Source organism: Papio anubis, chromosome 17 (genome assembly GCF_008728515.1).
Source record: "Papio anubis isolate 15944 chromosome 17, Panubis1.0, whole genome shotgun sequence".
In the NCBI taxonomy this organism is placed as follows: Eukaryota; Metazoa; Chordata; class Mammalia; order Primates; family Cercopithecidae; genus Papio; species Papio anubis.
This window is the reverse complement of record NC_044992.1, coordinates 53,730,724-53,749,619: the sequence shown is the minus strand read 5'-3', so window position 1 is coordinate 53,749,619 and position 18,896 is coordinate 53,730,724. Positions and strand designations below refer to the sequence as shown.

The following is an 18,896-nucleotide window of genomic DNA, read 5'->3' as shown; positions in this document are numbered from 1 at the left end:
AAAATATGTTCAAAGAGATAAACCATTCAGTTCTGTAGACTAGAGAACTAAAGCAAGTATGAAAGCAATGTCTCATCAAATAGAGAATATCAATAAAGAGATAGAAACCATAAAAAGAAGCCAAATAGAAATTCTAGAGTTGGAAAGTGTGGTAACTGAGATGGAAAAATTACCAGAGGTTCTCAATGGCACGTTACGCAAGCAGAAGAAAGAATTAGGAACTTGAAGGTCAATTTAAGATTGTTACTCTCAGGGAACAGAAACAAAATGAATGAAAGTGAATGGAATCTCAGAGACATTTGTGGAACACAGCATCAAGCTAACTAACATACACATAATGAGAGTCCCACAAGGAGAAGAAAAACAGAAAAAAGGAGAAAGAACATTTGAAGAAATAATGGCCCCAAACTTCCCAAACGGTATGAAAGACAATCTGCGTATTCAAGAAGCTCAAGAAAGTACAAGTAGGAAGAACTCAGGGATCCAATCTTAACACACTATAATCAAACTGACAGAAGCCAAAGACAGAATATCTTGAAAGCAGCAAGAGAAAAGCCACTCATCACATACAAGGGATCCTCAGTAAGATTAATAGCTGATTTCTCTTCAAAGAAACAATGGAGGTGCTGCTGGAGCATGGTTGCTCACACCTGTAATCCCAGTACTTTGGGAGGCTGAAGGCTCAAGAATTGCTTGAAGTCAGGAGTTGGATACCAGCACAGGCAATATAGTAAAACCCTGTCTCTACAAAAAATTTTTAAAAAGCTGGCCGTGGTGGCGCGTGCCTGTAGTCTCAGCTACCCAGGAGGCTGAGGTGACAGGATTGCTTGAGCCTGGGAGGTGGAAGCTGCAATGCGGTGAGTGGGTGCACCACTGCACTCCAGCCTGGGTAACAGAGGAAGACCCTGTCTGAAAACAAAACAAAACAACCACACACAACAGTGGAGGACAAAAGGCAATGACATGGCATATTCAAAGTGCTGAAGAAACTGTCAACCAATAATTCTACAGCTGGCAAAACTACCTTTGAAATGGAAGAGAAATTAAGATATTCTAGATAAATAAAAAGTGAGAGACTTTGTTGCCAAAAGACCTGCCCTATAAGAAGTACTAACGTGAAAAAGAAATAAAAAGCACTGGCCGGGCGCAGTGGCTCAGCCTGTAATCCCAGCACTTTGGGAGGCTGAGGCTGGAGGATCACTTGAGGTCAAGAGTTTGAGACCAGCCTGGGAAACACGGTGAAACCCTGTCTCTACTAAAAATACAAAAATTAGCCAGGCATGGTGGTGTGTGCCTGCAGTCCCAGCTACTCAGGAGGCTGAGGCACTAGAATCGCTTGAACCTGGGAGGCAGAGGTTGCAGTGGGTCAAAACTGTGCCACTGCACTCCAGCCTGGGCAAAAGAGCGAGACTCTGTCCCAAAATAAAGAAAAAAAATAAGAAAAAGATACTTACATAATGCAATAATTATAAATCTAGTTGATGAACATAAAGTGTATAAAGATGTAATGTGTGACAATAACAGGATAAAGGAGGGGGTGAGAGTGGAGCCTTAGAGAAGCAAAGTTTTTATATACTATTGAAACAAAGTTGGTATTAATCTGAACTACAATGTTATAAAATTAAGATGTAGCTGAGACCACAGGTGCGCACCACCACACTCGGCTAATTGTAAAAAAAAATTTTAGAGATAGGGTCTCACTATGTTGCCCAGGCTGGTCTCAAACTCCTGGCCTCAAGCAATCCTCCTTCCTTGGCCTTCCAAAGTACTGGGATTATAGGTATGCACCACTGCACCTGGCCACAAACATTTTGTTTTTTTATTTTGCATTTTTCAAGACAGGGTTTCACTCTGTTTCCCAGGCTGGAGTGCAGTGGCACAATCATGGCTCACTGCAGCCCCAACCTCACGGCCTCAAGTGATCCTCCTGCCTTAGCCACCTGAGTAGTTGTGACTACAGGCATGTGCCACCACGCTCAGCTAATTTTTAAATTTTTTTGTAGAGATGAGGTCTCAGTATGTTGCCCCAGCTGGCCTTCAACCTAGGCTGAAGCAATCCTCCCACCACAGCCTCCCAAAATGCTAGGATGACAGGCGTGAGCCACTGTACTGCACAAATACAGAAGACCAAATTATTAAAATTAGGAATGAAAGAGGGAACATTACTATTGTTCTTAGAAATATAACAAGGATTATAATATGAATAAAAAGGATTATATATATAAATAATATATGCTAATAATTAGATAATCTGGATGAAATAGACACATTACCATAAAGATATAAACTACTGAAACTGACTTGAGAAAAAAACAGAAAATCTGAATAGACAGACCTACGTCAAGTAAAGAGATTGAGGTAGTAATCAAAAAACCTTCCACAAAGAAAAGCTGAAGACCAGCAGGCAGCTTCACTGGTGAATCTACCAAATACTTAAAGAAGAATTAACACGGATCCTTCATAAAGTCTTTCAAAATACAGATGAGGAGAGAACATTTCCTAACTTATTCTATGAGGGTGATAGTACCCTGGTATCCAAATTAAACACATCACACACAAAAAATTACAGACCAGTATTTCTCACGAATGCAGATGGAAAAATGCTTGACAAAATCTGGCAAACCAAATTCAACAGAGTATTCTGTATTCATGGATCAGATAATAATACCGCAATTCTCCAAATTGACCTATGGTTTCACTACAATTTTTTTTTTACTTAAAGTTTTCATTTATTGGCCAGGCATGCTGACTCACACCTGTAATCCCAGCACTTTGGGAGGCTGAAGCAAGCAGATCATCTGAGGTCAAGAGTTTGAGACCAGCCTGATCAACATGCTGAAACCCGTCTCCATTGGAGTCTCGCTCTATCGCCCAGGCTTGAGGGCAGTGGCGTGACCTCGGCTTACTGCAACCTCCACCTCCCGGGTTCAAGCGATTCTCCTGCCTCAGCCTCCCGAGTAGCTGGGATTATGGGCACCCACCACCAGACCCGCTAATTTTTGTACTTTTAGTAGACACAGGGTTTCACCATGTTGGCCAGGCTGGTCTCTAACTCCTGACCTCAGGCCATCCGCCTGCCTCGGCCTCCCAAAGTGCTGGTATTACAGGCGTGAACCACTGCACCCTGCTAACACATCCTCTTTCTAAAAAGCTGCATATATTGCCAAGTATTGGAATAGGAATAACATAGCATTTAGGTTGGACATTTAGGTTGATTACATATCTTTGCTATTGTCAGCACAATTCTTATCAAAATCCTAGCTGGCTTCTTTCCAGAAAGTGACAAGCTAGTTCTAAAATTCTATGGCAATTTAAGGCACCCAAAATAGCAAAATAATCTTGCAAAATAACAAAGTGGGAAGACTCAAATGTCCCAATTTCAAAACCCAAATCAAATCTACAGCAATCACAGTGTGATACTGGAATGTGGACAGACAAATAAATCAACAGAATAGAATTGACACCCCAGAAATAAACCCTCGCATTTATGGTAAATTGATTTTTGACAAGGGTGCTAAAACAATTCAATGTGGATAATTTTTTTTTTAAATGGTGGTGGAACAACTGAACATCTATGTGGCAAAATAATGAAGGTAGACCCCCTACACCTCACACGATTATAAAAATTAATGCAAAATATGTCAAATACCTAAATGTAAGAGCCAAAATGGTAAGACTCTTAGACGAAAACATGGGAGTAAATCTCATGACCCTAAATTAGACAACAGTTTTTTCTTCTCCAAACTGATTTTTTTTTCTTTTAAAACAATTTTGTCTTTTGAATTTAATGAACTATTACTAGCTGAAGGCAGCCTGACATGGTGAAAGGAATGTCAGACTGATGAAAGGTACACAGCCTGATTTAAAACCAAACCCTGAACCTTCTTAAAGAATAAGACATTTTATACACAAACATGACACCAAAAGTACAAACAACCAAAAGAAAAATAGATAAATTAGATTTTATGAAAATTAAAAACTTTTGTGCATCAAAGGACACTGTCAAGAAAGTCACAGAACTCACAGGATGAGAGAAAATACAGGCAAATTATCTGTTAAGGTCTAATATCCAGAGTGTCCTGAAGATATACCGAATTCTTGTAATTCAATAAAAAGACAAACAGGGAGAGGATTTGAATATTTCTTCAAAGAAGATATATAAATGGCCCATAAGCACATAAAAAATGTTCAATGTCTTAAATCATTAGGGAAATATCCATCAAAAACCACAGCGAGATACTAGATACTACTTTACACTCACTGGGATGGCTATAATTTGAAGAGATAGAAAATGACAGTGTTGACAAAGACATGGAGAAATTGAAACCCTCAAACGTTGCAGGTGGAAGTGTAAAATGGAGCAGCCACCGTGGAAAACAGTTTGACAGGTCCTCAAAAAGTTAAACGTAAGAGTTGCCCTATGATCTAGCAATTCTGCTAGGGATGCACCCTAGAATTAAAAACATGTCCACACAAAAATGAGTACATGCATGTCCACAGCAGCATTATTCATAAATGCCAGAATAAACTAGAAACAACCCAAATGTCCACTAAGTGATGAATGGATGAACTGATACAGTGATGGCTCCATACAATGGAATATCACTCAGCCTTGCAAAGGAATGATACATGCTGCAGCATGGGAGGACCTTAGAAACAACATGCTTTGTGAAAAGAAACCAGACACAGAAGGCCACATACAGTATGATTCATTTATATGAAAGATCTAGAATAGGCAAATCCACAGGGACTCAAAGTAGATTAGCAGTTACCTGGACCTGAGGGAAGACAGCAACGGGGAGTGACGGCTAATGGGTACCATGTTTCTTTTCCGGATGATGAAAATGTTCTGGGGTTAGATAATGGTGGGTGTTTGCCATACAACCTTGTGAATATACTAACCACCACTGAATTGTCCACTTTATAATACTGCGTTGATGGTATGTGGATCATGTCTCAATTTAACACAAAGAAGCATGTTGTATCGTATAGAACACCAGGTGCCAGAAGAACAAACATGCTGGCAGATGAAAAAAGAGGAGTGAAGACTCACTCTCCCTTGACCATGGTCAGAGTGAGTCAGTGGCGAGGCCGGGAGCCACACAGTCGTCCTGCCTTGTGATCCCCCTCCTCTTCCTATTCCAGATGGTTTTTCAGTGCCATTAACTTGTTCTGTAACACTAATATTCAATAAGATGATGTTACAAAGAGAAAGAAACAATGTGAGTGCCACATGACTGGTTAAGTATGGATTCTCAAACTAGGGCTTTAAATACCCTTCGTACTTTTTTTTGGCATGAAAACCTGTAAGACCACTGGTGGGCTTTGTTCAAGTCGGCTACCCCCTCTTTCTCTATCTTCCCCTGCCCACTTTCCTCCCAGCTATTAAAAATGAATGTAGGCTGGGCACAGCAACTCAAGCCTGTAATCTCAGCACTTTGGGAGGCCGAAGTAGAAGGATAGCTTGAGCCCAGGAGTTTGAGACTAGCCTGAATAACATAGCGAGACCCTGTTTCTTTAAAAAATAATAATAATAATGACTACAAAGCAATATGTAGCCATAACAACTTAGCCACGTTTGTTATCTTTCCACCAAAATTATCTCACTCTCCAACCTTCCATCTTTCTTGACAGCTCATCCATAGCCTTAAGCTCAGCATTACCTCTGAAGTAGGAAGCTCTTCTCCAACTGACATTAGGATGTTTGCATTTGTCCCTAATGAAATTAAAATATAGGGCCACTTGATAGTCTCCTATATTTCTCCTGTTCTAAGGCATTCTTTTCTTGACTAAGGTGGTGCCTGGGCCATGGAGAGACTGAGTGGGAACTTGCTCAACGGCTGAAGTTTGAGGACTCTACAGCAACTCTTTTCCACAAACCAAATGATATGAATGTTTTTATTTATTTATATTTATGTTTCCACTTTTAAAAACTCTTTAGTAGAGATCGGGGTCTCACTTTGTTGCCCAGGCTGATCTTGAACTCCTGGGGCTCAAGCAATCCGCCCATCTTGGCCTCCTAAAATGCTGGGATTACTGGCGTGAGCCACAGCGCCTGGCCTTAACTGTTTTTAGATTCACAGTAGATGATCATTTCCATTTCCGGTTCAAGTCTTTCATTTTACACATTAAACTAAGGTGCACTGACTCCCAGTCCATCGCCTTTTTGGTATCTTTATGGGAGTAAAATGTGGCAAGCTTTTTTTGGTCTCAAAGACAGTCTCAGAGTCAAAGTTTAAGAAGTATTGCTCTAAATAATTTTTTAAAATATGCCTTATTAGATGAGGAAAACTGAAATATTTTTGTACAAGCCTTTTACTGTAGAACAATGGGACAGAATAAAGGTAGCTCACAAAATAAGGGAACATTTCTTGCCTGTTTTTTATTTTTATTTTTTTCTCCAAATTCTTCTGTTCAGGTCCAGATAGATGGGCTACGTTTCCTTTCTATTAACTGAGGAGACAGAGATGAAAGGACTGGAGCATGTCATCACTGTCTTAAATGTACTGAAACCCTAACAGCGTTAGCTGAAAAAATGTCCAAAGTGGCCATGAAACCAAATTTAAATGACAAACTCCAAAATGATCTATGCTAGAATCCCAAGGCAGTCAGGGAAAACTGGTTCCATGGAGGAAGGTAGTCAAAGAAATAAGCAGATGACCTACACCCTCATCCAATATGTGTGATGTACTTGGGGAGAAAGTAACCTCTTTACTCATCTACATAGGTTCATGAGTCATGAAAACACATGTCCCCACACCAAGCTGGTCAATACAAGACCTCGAACTGCATCACGTAAACCCTTTCTCAGGAGCAAAGTCTAGAGAATCTGAAATGGTGAGCTTTTTTTTTTTTTGGAGACGAAGTCTCACTCTGTTGCCCAGGCTGGAGTGCAATGGTGTGATCTTGGCTCACTGCCACTTCCACCTCCTGGATTCAAGTGATTCTCCTGCCTCAGCCTTCAGAGTAGCTGGGATTATAGTTGCCCGTCCCCATGCCCAGTTAGTTTTTGTATTTTTAGTAGAGACGGGGTTTCACCATGTTGGCCAGCCTGGTCTTGAACTCCTGAGCTCAAGTGATCCACCCACCTCGGCCTCCCAAAGTGCTGGGATTACAGGCATGAGCCACCGTGCCGAGCTGTGAGCCTATATCTTAATCAAAGTCCTGAAAATAACCTTGAAGAAGACTCCCTGAAAATGAGGAACAACAGGAGAAACAACGGACCTGGAATCTGCAGACCTGGGTTGGAATTCTGGCTCTGTCACTTTCTGGTGAAGTGACTTGAGTAATGAACATGAGCCTTTCTGGGTAGCATTTACAGCACAAGGCAGTTTGAGGAAGCAATAAAAGAGCATGTGTATGGTGCCTAGCAATGCGCTGGACACAGTGCCGGTGCTCAGCCGTCATGTCACACCAGCACTGACCAGTGAGCATGAACCCTTGGGATGCCCAGAGCTGGTACAGCCAGGAGCTCCAGAAGCATGGGATTCTCAGGAGGGAAACCTGAGCCCACCGCTCTAAAAGTCCAAGTTCGAAAGTAAGATACAATGCACACAAAGCCAAACTGTCATCATTCAGCTCCTCACAGGGGAATCAAGAGCTGCATCGAAAATTACTTGCAAAGCCTGTAAGTGGTTCTGCCACTTATTAGCCATGTGAACCTAAGCAAATTACCTAGCGTCTCTGAGTTTCAACTTCCTCATCTGCAAAATAGAAATGATGATAATAACCGCATCGCAAGAGTTGTTGGAAAAATGAAAGTGAGATATCATAGGAGGTAACACGTATGGAGCATTTACCATATGCCAAGCACTGTTCTAAGAACTTTGGACATGTTATCTCACTTGTATAAGTACTTAGATGCCTACAACCTAACAGGGACCTAGTAAAATGGGCACTGAAAAAATGCTATGGGCAGAGGAAGAAATGCTAGCTTGTGAAAATGCTTGTTACACAGGTGAGAAGAATAAGCTGCAGCTGAGAAGAAAAGTATAAGAGTTGCTACATGTGACAATCTCAAGACTTTTCAACCATTACAAATTTAAACAGCCGCCCTAAATCACCCCAAGGACAGACCCCAGTTCTTTTTCATCTTTAATGTTTACGCCTCTGCATCCTGGTAGCAGCCAGGGTTCCAATACATACCAAAGCATGATGACAATAATACCAACTGGCACACCCTGTGCATCTACCGCTGTGTAAAGGAAGCTGATGTCAGTAGACTGGGGGGCACAACAAGGCATGTTTGTGAACGAAGCTCAATTTGCCATCACAGGGTGGCCACACCTACCTCACTAATATTCTAATAGTGGGATAAATAATTCAATAGGGATAAAGCCTGGATTTTGCTCTGATTCTCTCTTAGGGCTTACATTCTTGGCATGATACTGATGCGCCACAGACAAGCCAAAATGTGAGTGTGCTCTATCGGAATAAAGTATAGCCTTTCCACACTGCAAAGTCATCCAGTTTCTAAAATTATTGTTAGAACCAATGAAGTGACTAAGAGAATTTTAAAAAATAAGCCATCAGTCTGGACCTGTGTATGGGAATGAAGAAGCACTTTAAAGTCAGGGAAAAAATATAAACTTACTTAACATTTAGAATTATCAACCATTGCTGCTTTTCCATAAACCATTTCATTCATGATTACCCAGGTGATAAGATTACTGCCCCCATTCAGAGGTGGACTTTGATAGTTAGCTGCCTGGTCCTTCTTGCTTGGATGCCCTGCAACAACCTCCTTCCCCAATGCAGAACCTCGATATGGGTGTTTGGCTTTACTGCGCTTGGGCCAGCAGAACCCAGTTAAGTCCACTAATAAGCTCTTGGTATGTCTTTAAGATGGATTTCAGATTCAAAATGGACTGACCCTATCACACTGCTAACTTGGCCAGTCAGTATCAATAACATAGAGGCTTTATTCAAGAGATTTACTATGCTGTAACTATTGGAACCCAGGGATGATTTCAGGATTTTGTGGGGCCTGAACCTTATCTAGTAAAAACATAAAAAAATTATGAATTGTGTAGCCTAGGGGCCTCCCCAGGACCCTGGAAGGGCTCTGTGCAAGAGTAGCACTGAAGCTTAGGGCTCTGATCTGACCCATCATCCAGCAATCACAGGCTACTTTTGTTGTTTGTTTTACAAACCTATGTATGTCAAAATATTAATTAACTTTACAAACACCCACAAAATGGTGTCATAATTGGTCATAAAATTACTGGCACCTTCCCTTGGCAATTTGCCTTTGGAAAGAAATGCAGTAATGGGCCTATAGGTCACATGTGCCAAATATGACTCTACAGAAGCTTGTTTACCAGAAAGATTTGACCCAAAATAAAGGGGAGCTCAGCCCCTAACACACTTGGTGTGTTGAGACCCCAGCACCCTGAAAGTAACTGTGACTTAGTTTTAAGGGTTCAGCTCTATCTGTTTATATGAAATGGTATTAATTCCAGTATCAGCTGGCTCTGATTTTTCATCACCATGAAGCAAATGTCTCTTTCTTGTTAAGATGAACACACAGGAAACTCGAGATAGCAAGTTAGTGTCTCCTCAAGTCTTTCTTACCCACCACCCATTCCTGCTTTGTCCTCTCCTGTCACCTCCTGTTGTACAGATCCCTGCTACGGCTCTCGTGATAAGCTTCTCCTATCAGCAGCCGCTCTCCTGAGGACGAAGCCCTTGGGGACAAAAATCCTCATCTTGGTGTGTGTGTCTTTGAGATGATTTTTACCCCTGGCGCCTAGTAGTAGAGTACCTGGCACAAATGGACATGGCACCTGCGAATGTTTTGAGTGTACCCATTATCAACTGTGATTCCAGTGTTTTCCTGGCGTTTCCTACATAATTGTAGTGAAGCTGGCTAGATGATGATGATGATGATGATGATGATGATGATGATGATGATGATTTGAGACAGAGTCTCACTCTGTCGCCCCGGCTGCAGTGCAATAGTGCGATCTCGGCTACTGCAACCTCTGCCTCCTGGGTTCAAGTGATTCTCCTGCCTCAGCCTCCTGAGTAGCTGGGATTACAGGTGCCCAACAACATGCATAGCTAATTTTTGTATTTTTAGTAGGGACAGGGTTTCACCATGTTGTTCAGGCTGGTCTTGAACCCCTGACCTCAGGTGATCCACCCACCTCAGCCTTCCAAAGTGCTGGAATTACAGGCATGAGCCACTGCTCCTGGCCACCAGATTCTTATGAGGGACTCCCAGTGTTATAAAGTGCTTAGTAAAGGTGGTGAGTTTAAGCCATTTGTATTGATGCTCCCTAAATCTGTTGGTGGAGGGACCTAATGAGCCTGTTCTCTGGTGTGAGGGCAAAAGAGAAACAGACCCTCAGTGTCCTTTTCCTAAGTCCGGCATCAGCAAATTAATGAGGACAGAGAGGAGCACCTGCAGAAACTGCTGCTCTAGTTCAGACACATCCTGAATGCCTCCCTCTACCTCAAAATGAACTGTGTGAAACTAGATTTCTGAACCACAAGAGAGGTGGAAAGTCTTTTCTAAAGTCAGATGTCGAGGAGAATCTTCACCTTGAGTCTAAAGTCCCCTTCAGGCCATTGAATATACCCACTCTGATTTGCTGGGTATGTTCTACAGAGAAATCATAGAATTTTTGCACTTATGGTAGAAGAGTAGTCAAGAACGTATACGGGATTAAGATAAAGTGATGTATTTTCTTTACAAAAAAATTTTTTTTGCACGATAGCTTAACATAAAAAGCATCTTGGCCAGACATGGTGGCTCACACCTGTAACCCCAGCACTTTGGGAGGCTGAGGTGGGCGGATCACCTGAGATCACCGGTGTTCAAGACCAGCCTGGTGGGCAGGTTGGAGTGCAGTGGCACAATCTCGGCTCACTGCAACTTTCACCTCCCAGGTTCGAGTCATTCTTGTGCCTTGGACTCCCGATAGCTGGGATCACAGGCGCCTGCCACCAAGACCTGCTAATTTTTGTATTTTTAGTAGAGACGGGGTTTTGCCATGTTGGCCAGGCTGGTCTCAAACTCCTGACCTCAAGTGATCCTCCCACCTCGGCCTCCCAAGGTACTGGGATTACAGGTGTGAGCTGCCACGCCCGGCCCTACACTTTGGATTTAACTTTGATTCCTGCTCATATGCAGAGTTTCTAACTGCTTAAATGTCTGCAACATTTAGCTGCAAGGAAGGAAGCTTAACACAAAGTCCTCCAGGGAGCAAAAAACTGCACCACCACACCCGGCTAATTTTCTTGTATTTTTAGTAGTTACAGGGTTTCACTATGTTGGCCAGGCTGGTGTTGAATTCCTGACCTCAGGTGATCTGCCTGCCTTGGCTCCCAAAGTTCTAGGATTACAGGCCTGAGCCCAGCAACAAGACTAAGTTGAGGGTCACTTCTTTGAAGCCTTTTCTTGCCCATGCATAGGTCAGAACTAGGACAAGCAGAGCAGGTCATATATAAGCTATGTACGTCTCTTGGCCTCTTTGTACCTTAGTTTCCCCATTTGAGAAAAATGAATGGATCTTAAGACATACTTTTCAGAGTTCATAATGTGCTTATACAGAGCTAACCAATAATTGTATGAGTTTTTATACATAAATAGTTCTTTACATGTATTCATCTTCTATTTCACTTACAACTTGTATAAAAACTGCATTCCGTGCCAGGCCTGAAATGTTCCAAAGCTCAGTTCTGTGAGTAAATTGCAACCAAGATTTCTAAAAAAAAAAACAAACAAACAAACAAAAAACACACACAAGCCAAAGGAAAAAAAAAATTATTTCAGAACATTTATCATTTGCCATGATTCTAATTTATATAGGATGAAGCATAACCTCAATCCTTCCTGTATGCACTAAGGAAATCTCACTGTGGAAGATACTGGCTTATGATTTATACTTTAACATTGCACATGTGGTGCATTAGCTACAAAACAGTGAATGCTCAGTAAATACCTGTGTGTAGTGATCTTTATTTCTAGAACAGGGATTTCACAACTCAGTACCACTGACATTTTGGACTTCCTATAACTTTTGCCATGGGGTTTGTTTCTTTATACCTTGGAGGATGTTGAGCAGTATCTCTGGTTTTGCCCACCAGGGTGCCAGGATTACACCCCACAGTTTTGTCAACCAAAACTGTCTCTGACATTACCAAATGCCACCTGAGAAAAGTGCAACTCACACGCTGAGGTCCACTGCTCTCTGATGATTCACTATGGACTGCCATAATTCTCACACTAATCCCTAGAGACAAAAAGGATTTGCTCTATAATTTTAGTAGCTTTCTACTGGTCACTTTAATCATATTTCAAAATGACATAAAGAGGTTTATAATTAAGTTTTATAAAAAATTCCAAATGTAATAAAGTTATATTTGTAACTTACATAAACTGCAAAATGGTAGTGGTTCAAATGCACGCCTTCAATAGACTGTATTTTATTGCAGGATAAATCTCTAGAAAGCAAAGGAAAATATCACTTTGATTAGTTACTAAATGCTGATTAGTATGAATGGCAGCATGTAGGAATAACATTGAATACACATTTTTCATCTCAACTCTAAACGTTTGGACTTGTATTTGAACTTTCCAGAGCCTCTAACCCTGCCCATACCTCTCCTAGAGTCTCACATTCATGGTTTTAATAAATATACAACTTAATAGATTTTGGAACCAATTTTTCCTGAGAGCAGTAGACTTGATTAGGTGCCCTTTAGTAGTCTCATCAAATCCTAGATTATGAGCTCAGTTTTTATCTCTATATATAATTTCTAATATTAAAAAAAATAGTCGGGCCGGGCATGGTGGCTCACGTCTGTAATCCTAGCACTTTGGGAGGCTAAGGCTGGCGGATCCTGAGGTCAGGAGATTGAAACCATCCTGGCTAACATGGTGAAACCCCGTCCCTACTAAAAAATACAAAAAATTAGCTGGGTCTGATGGCAGGCACCTGTAGTACCAGCTGCTCGGGAGGCTGAGGCAGGAAAAAGGCATGAACCCGGCAGTTGGAGCTTGCAGTGAGCCGAGACTGCACCACTGCACTCCAGCCTGGGCAGCAGAGCAAGACTCCATATCCAAAAAAAAAAAATAGCCTCACATTTATACACCTTCCTAGTTTAGGTCTGTTTTCCTAAGCCAGTTCAATATCAGAAGAAATAAAAGACATCCTTTCACATCATTTGAAAGGAAATTACCCCTTTACCTAATACATAACTTTGAACTAATTCAAATCATATTAATAGAATTTCTATCATAATAGAAATTCATTTTTGGTTTTATATTGCTTTAATATTTCATGAAAGCAATTTCTGCAGTTATACAGTGATGGGACTGGTCCCTCCCTCTTTACCTGGATGGTGTAACTCTGTCTAGCTGATGTCTCCATCTCTAGTCTCTCCCTTCCTAAACTATCCTGCACACAGTCATCAGATAAACTCTCCACAAGTGGTTTGCAAAGACCAGCATTTCCTAGGAAATTATTGAAGATGCAAATTCTTGGTCCCACTCTAGACCAACTGAATCAGTAACCACGAGGGCGGAGTCCGGAACTGAGTTCTAACGCGCCCTCTCAGGGATTGTGATGCATATTTATCTACAGCACTGCTGCGGTAACACGGTTCCCCATGATGGCTCCTCAGCGGCGCATTCAAAGCCCTAGAAGATCTGGCTCCAATTTCCTACTCTCCCTCCTTGTACTCTACAGGTACTCATGGCCTTCCTGGAATACTTTCCTGTATTTTGCCCTTCTCCCATTTTCCTTTTGCAAGTTGAGATTATTTTCCCCAAGACATCTGTCTGATATTACACAATGGCCCTTCAAAGTCCAATTCAAATGGCATTGTTCTAGTAACATCCTCCTGGGTCCAGATTGAAGGCATTTTCCCCTCTTCTGTGCTCCAGAAATAATTTATCCCTCCTATGCTGCAGAAACAATGTATCCCTCCTACTGCCCACATCCATTTCTTCTTTTTAATGTAGTTATTTTTTATCCCATTTCTTCTGAGCATAAACTCCTTGCAAGCGTGGACTAGGTCTTGCTCATCTGCATCACCCACCATGTTTAAAACTGACACGTGGAAATAAAGCAAATTCAAATATTTGTAAAATAAATGAATAGCTGGGGGAGTGAGTGGAAGGAAAATGACTATTTTAAAGGAAATGTAGTTTTATCATTTCATGGCCTCTGTAGCACTTTGGCATCCACTTGAGGGTCTTTACACCCACTTTCCTTAATCCTTCTACATTGAAAGAATCTGTTTGCACAAAGAGCATCACTAATGAGCTTAACAAGGATTAATGACATACACACTTCTCTGACTGTGTGCAGGATAGTTTAGGAAGGGAGACAAAGGATAAGAATCAAGCTTTCATAGCAATGAACATAGTATCTTCTTGTCTCTAAACAGACAGAAATACTATGCGGGTATCCCTTTCTTGGTAACACGGCTGGGGAGATAGTTATTTTGTAATTAGTGAAGAGTTAGGGGCATTTCTGGTATACTTCTGAGTGTACACGTTTCTAGCTCTACCACTTAACCACCATTTTAAACATCTGTTTTCATATAACAATTCCTGAAATGAAATCCTTAATACCAGTCTATTCTCTTGGGGGCTTAATATTCTTGATAATATTATCTATATAATTCAGCTGATTTTTAATATTTAAATATTAATTTAATTCCCTTTAAATTACCAAAAAATTCTGGATTAATGATGTACAAATGAATGTAGATGGTCTATATCTTCTCATTTAGGCAACAATCTGAAGTTAACTTTAATTCCTTTCATCCTACTCAACCAGCTTTTTCAAATCTCTTTTTTGTGAAGGTCAGACAGTAAATATTTTAGGCTTTCTGGGCCACATGTGATCTCTCTCACATATTTCTCTTTGCTTCTTTTCTTTTTCTTTCACAGTCCTTTAAAAATGCAAAAATCTTAACTTAATGGGCTATTTAAAAATAGACCATACATTAGATTTTATCTATTGGTTGTAGACTGAATAGAAGAAGATGGTGTGTGAACACTTATAAAACAAGGTTCATACGGGTGTCAGTCACTGCTCAGATCTTCTTACCATGTGAAATTTTTTTCTGTCTGTATTTTGTCTATGGAATTAAAAAACTAAAAACGCATAGGAGGTAACTAATGCTAGAGATGGGCTGAGACTCTATACAAACTTACAGAATTGCAGAATTTTGTTGCTGGAAGAAATCTTAGAGATTATCTAATTTGAACCCCTTATTCGTTTTACAGATTATATGACTAAAAACTCATAAATGTGATTAACTAACTTACAAATACTGGAGGGACAGCAGGCCTTCAAATGAATCCTTATGTAATTCAGTCAAATAATTTTCATTGAGAATTCTGGAAAATGAACAAGTTATTTCTAGATTAAAATGCAAAGTACAACTATTTGCCGCACAGGACTATGTCCTGCATGTGGGGGAAAGCTGGGTCATGCTCATTTCAAGACGGTGGTATCTGCTCTGCTTTCATTTCATTTCATTTCAAAACTAAATAAAGCAATTCTCCTGCCTCAGCTTCCCAAGTAGATGGGATTACAGGCACCCACCACCAAGCTTGGCTAATTTTTGTATTTTTAGTAGAGACGGGGTTTTGCCCTATAGGCCAGGCTGGTCTCAAACTCCTGACCTAAGGTGATCCGCCGACCTCGGCCTCCCAAGGTGCTGGGATTACAGGCATGACCCACAGCGCCTAGCATATGTTTTATTTTTAATTTAGAACTCATGCATGACTTGTCTATATACGTTGAACTAATGATGTGACACATAAACTGTTGTGAAAAATGCCAGTTACTTCGAATGTAAGCATTTTTCCAAAATCATTTGTGTCTAAACCAGTTCTTTCTACAAATCAGTAAGAAAATTATAAAACGATTCAAAAGGAGAATGAACAAAGGCCAGAAAACTCAGAGAAGAAACACAAATGCTCTATAAACATATAAAGACATTTAATTAAATCGAGTAATCGGAAAATCAAATCTAGATGGAATCCCTTTATTCATGCACTCTCAACAAAAGTTGGAGAATCTATGGTGAAAGGTGTGGGGATACAAAGAATGCTGCTCATCTCTGCCGGACAATAGAGTAAGTTGGGACATTTTTGAGGGCAATTAAAATTTTATATCTACATAGTCTTCACCCCAACAATTCCATTTCTAGATATCTATTCTACAGGAATACTTGCCCATGTTCACAAAGAAGCATGTACAGGGATTTCATTTCAGCAATGTATGTAACAATAAAACTAAACTAAACATTCATCAATGGGGGAATAATTAAATAAACTATGATGCATCCAGACTATGGATGACACAGGAGTTTAAATGAATGGGGTCACCCTCTGAGTACTGGGAAGGAAACAAATCTAAGGCATATTATGAAGTGAAAGAATCAAGTTGCAAGATGTTACCATTTATGTAAATAAAAAAAATTTAAAAACCACACAACAAATCTATTTTGCTTTCTGTAAATATGTATGTAGGCAAATGGGAAAAAGTCTGGAAGGATGTACACTAAATGTAGAGTAGCATTACCTCAGGGATGAGGGAGTAGGGCACAAGGAGGGTTTTTGTTATACCTGTTACTACATTTTTGTACATTAAAAATAGAATCATGGACCAGGGGTGGTGGCTCACGCCTGTAATATGAGCACTGTAAGAGGTCAAGTGGGAGGATCACTTGAGCCAAGGAGTTCAAGATCAGACTAAGCAACATAGGAAGACCCTGTCTCTACAAAAAAAATACAACATTAGGTGGGCGTGGTGGCATGCACCTGTGGTCCCAGCTACTTGGGAGGCTGAGGTGGGAGGATCACTTGAGCCTGGGAGGTGAAGGCTGCAGTGAGATGTGATTGTGCCACTGCACTCCAGCCCGGGGACAAATTAAGACCCTGTCTCTGAAAAAAAAAAAAAAAAAAAAAGAGGACAAAAAGGAAAATAACCATGTATTATTTGTGTGATAGAAAATAAATTTAAATTGCCTCTTATTTTAAAGAGAGCCTACCAAATTTAATTTTTAAATAATCATAGGATTGCCATCAACAGTGGCTGATTTCGGGTATGAAGGAGAAATTTCTCAGACCTCAAAATTCTGGACCGAGAAGGATCTTACAATGCAGTTAGTTTTTTGTCATATTTGGAGAGAATATACTCACAGTTTCTCGGTCCAACTGTATGCTTTCCATACATTTCCATCAATGTACGAAATATAGTTTCCTTGGAAATTTCTGTGAAGAAACACAGTTTATATCCTTGAATAGGCAGGACAAAAATGAACAGGATAAATAAAAGAATCATGGCAACCTTGTTGGGGATATTCAGTTACAGAAAATAACACCTGCTTTCTCATTTCCAGAGCTATCAGCTTCCCAGTTTGCACAATTCACCAAGAAACAATGCGGGGCCACTGGCACAAATGATGAGGCATCTCCTGGAAGCTTAACTTCCTATCCCTCCCATCTCTTGGACAAACAGTGCCAGTTAATTACTTTGAATGTAAGTATTTTATCCAAAAGCACTTATGTGTTTAAACAAACTCCTACAAATCAACACAAAAATGGTAAATAATTCAACAGAAAAATGGGCAAAAGCTTATCACTATAAATAAGCAGAAAGAAACCCTATGCCAGGTAGCACCAAAGCTTTGCCCTCTGCTGAAACATCCTAGGCTTTTTCTTTCCACTCTTATTACAACCGACCTTATTTGGCCCCTTCACACTTTACTCCTACATTTTGCGAGACCTTTCTATTCTGTCTCCCTGAAATAAGCTTTTCCTTTTGGGCACTCTACATATGGATTCTAAAATAATCCTTTGCATGTCTACACTTGAACGTAAAGCAAAAAACAAAATAAAATAAAATAATCCTCCTATTTTAATCATTTAATCTCTCTTGCTTGGAAACTTTCAATGGCTTTCCATACCTCACTGTGTAACTTTCAAACTCCTATAGCTGATAGTCAAGGTTTTACATAATCATATCTTCACTGTTCCCTCACCTAATTCTTTGCAGCCAGAATGGTCTACTAAATTCCAACCATACCTGTAGCCATGCCTTTGCCTAGACTGTACTCCTATTTTTTTTCTATTTAACAAATTATAGTTACTCTTTAAGACCCAAGTAAAATTTTAGCTTATCCATGTAGCTTTCCCTGATCTCCACACCTCAAGGATCACAGATTCTGGCAAATTCTAGCACCTATGGTCTGCATTATCTTTTAGTACTTAATTATATATACCTCCCTTTTTATGCCTATTCTCTTTCTTCCCTCCTATCATTTTCATGTTCTGGAGACAGTAGCATACTTGACCCTGGGTTTGACACACAACGAGTGCTACATATAGAAACCTAGGGACAACGATGAGTTCTGCACAAAACTAAAGGACTCTCAAGTAATCATGTTAACAGCCAACACTCCTACATATGCTAGGCACTGATGAAGTGTTTCATATATTCACTCACCTACATTTCACAACAATCCTATGAAATGGGAACTGGCATAACCCCCAGTTGAAAGGTGAGGGTGAGATCACAGAGGCGGAATAACTTGCTCTGGGTCATCAACTACTAATAAACAGACCTGGGTTCAACCCCAGGCAGCCTGGCTCTGGAGATCAACTCTTAACCATAGAGCCTCATCACTGCGGGAGAGGGACAGGCTGCTGTAAGAGGGTGGAAGCAAAAATGGGAGGCCAGTTAAAGCAACGATGTGATGGAGCTAAATAAAAATGGATGAGAAAACGAGTAAAAGGCTACAGTAAAAGTAAAAGACTGGAGAAGGGGCCTAACATTAAAGGAGAATGAGGAGAAAGGAGAATTGACACAGATTGAAAGCAGAAAGTCAGGTTGTCCAGGATGGCTTGGGAGACAAAGAAACCC

The 18,896-nt window shown here is 40.5% G+C and overlaps 1 pseudogene; it reads right to left on the bottom strand.

Moving 5' to 3' along the window:
- LOC101012278 overlaps positions 1-18,896 on the bottom strand; it is a 63,555-nt pseudogene that overhangs the window by 20,073 nt on the left and 24,586 nt on the right.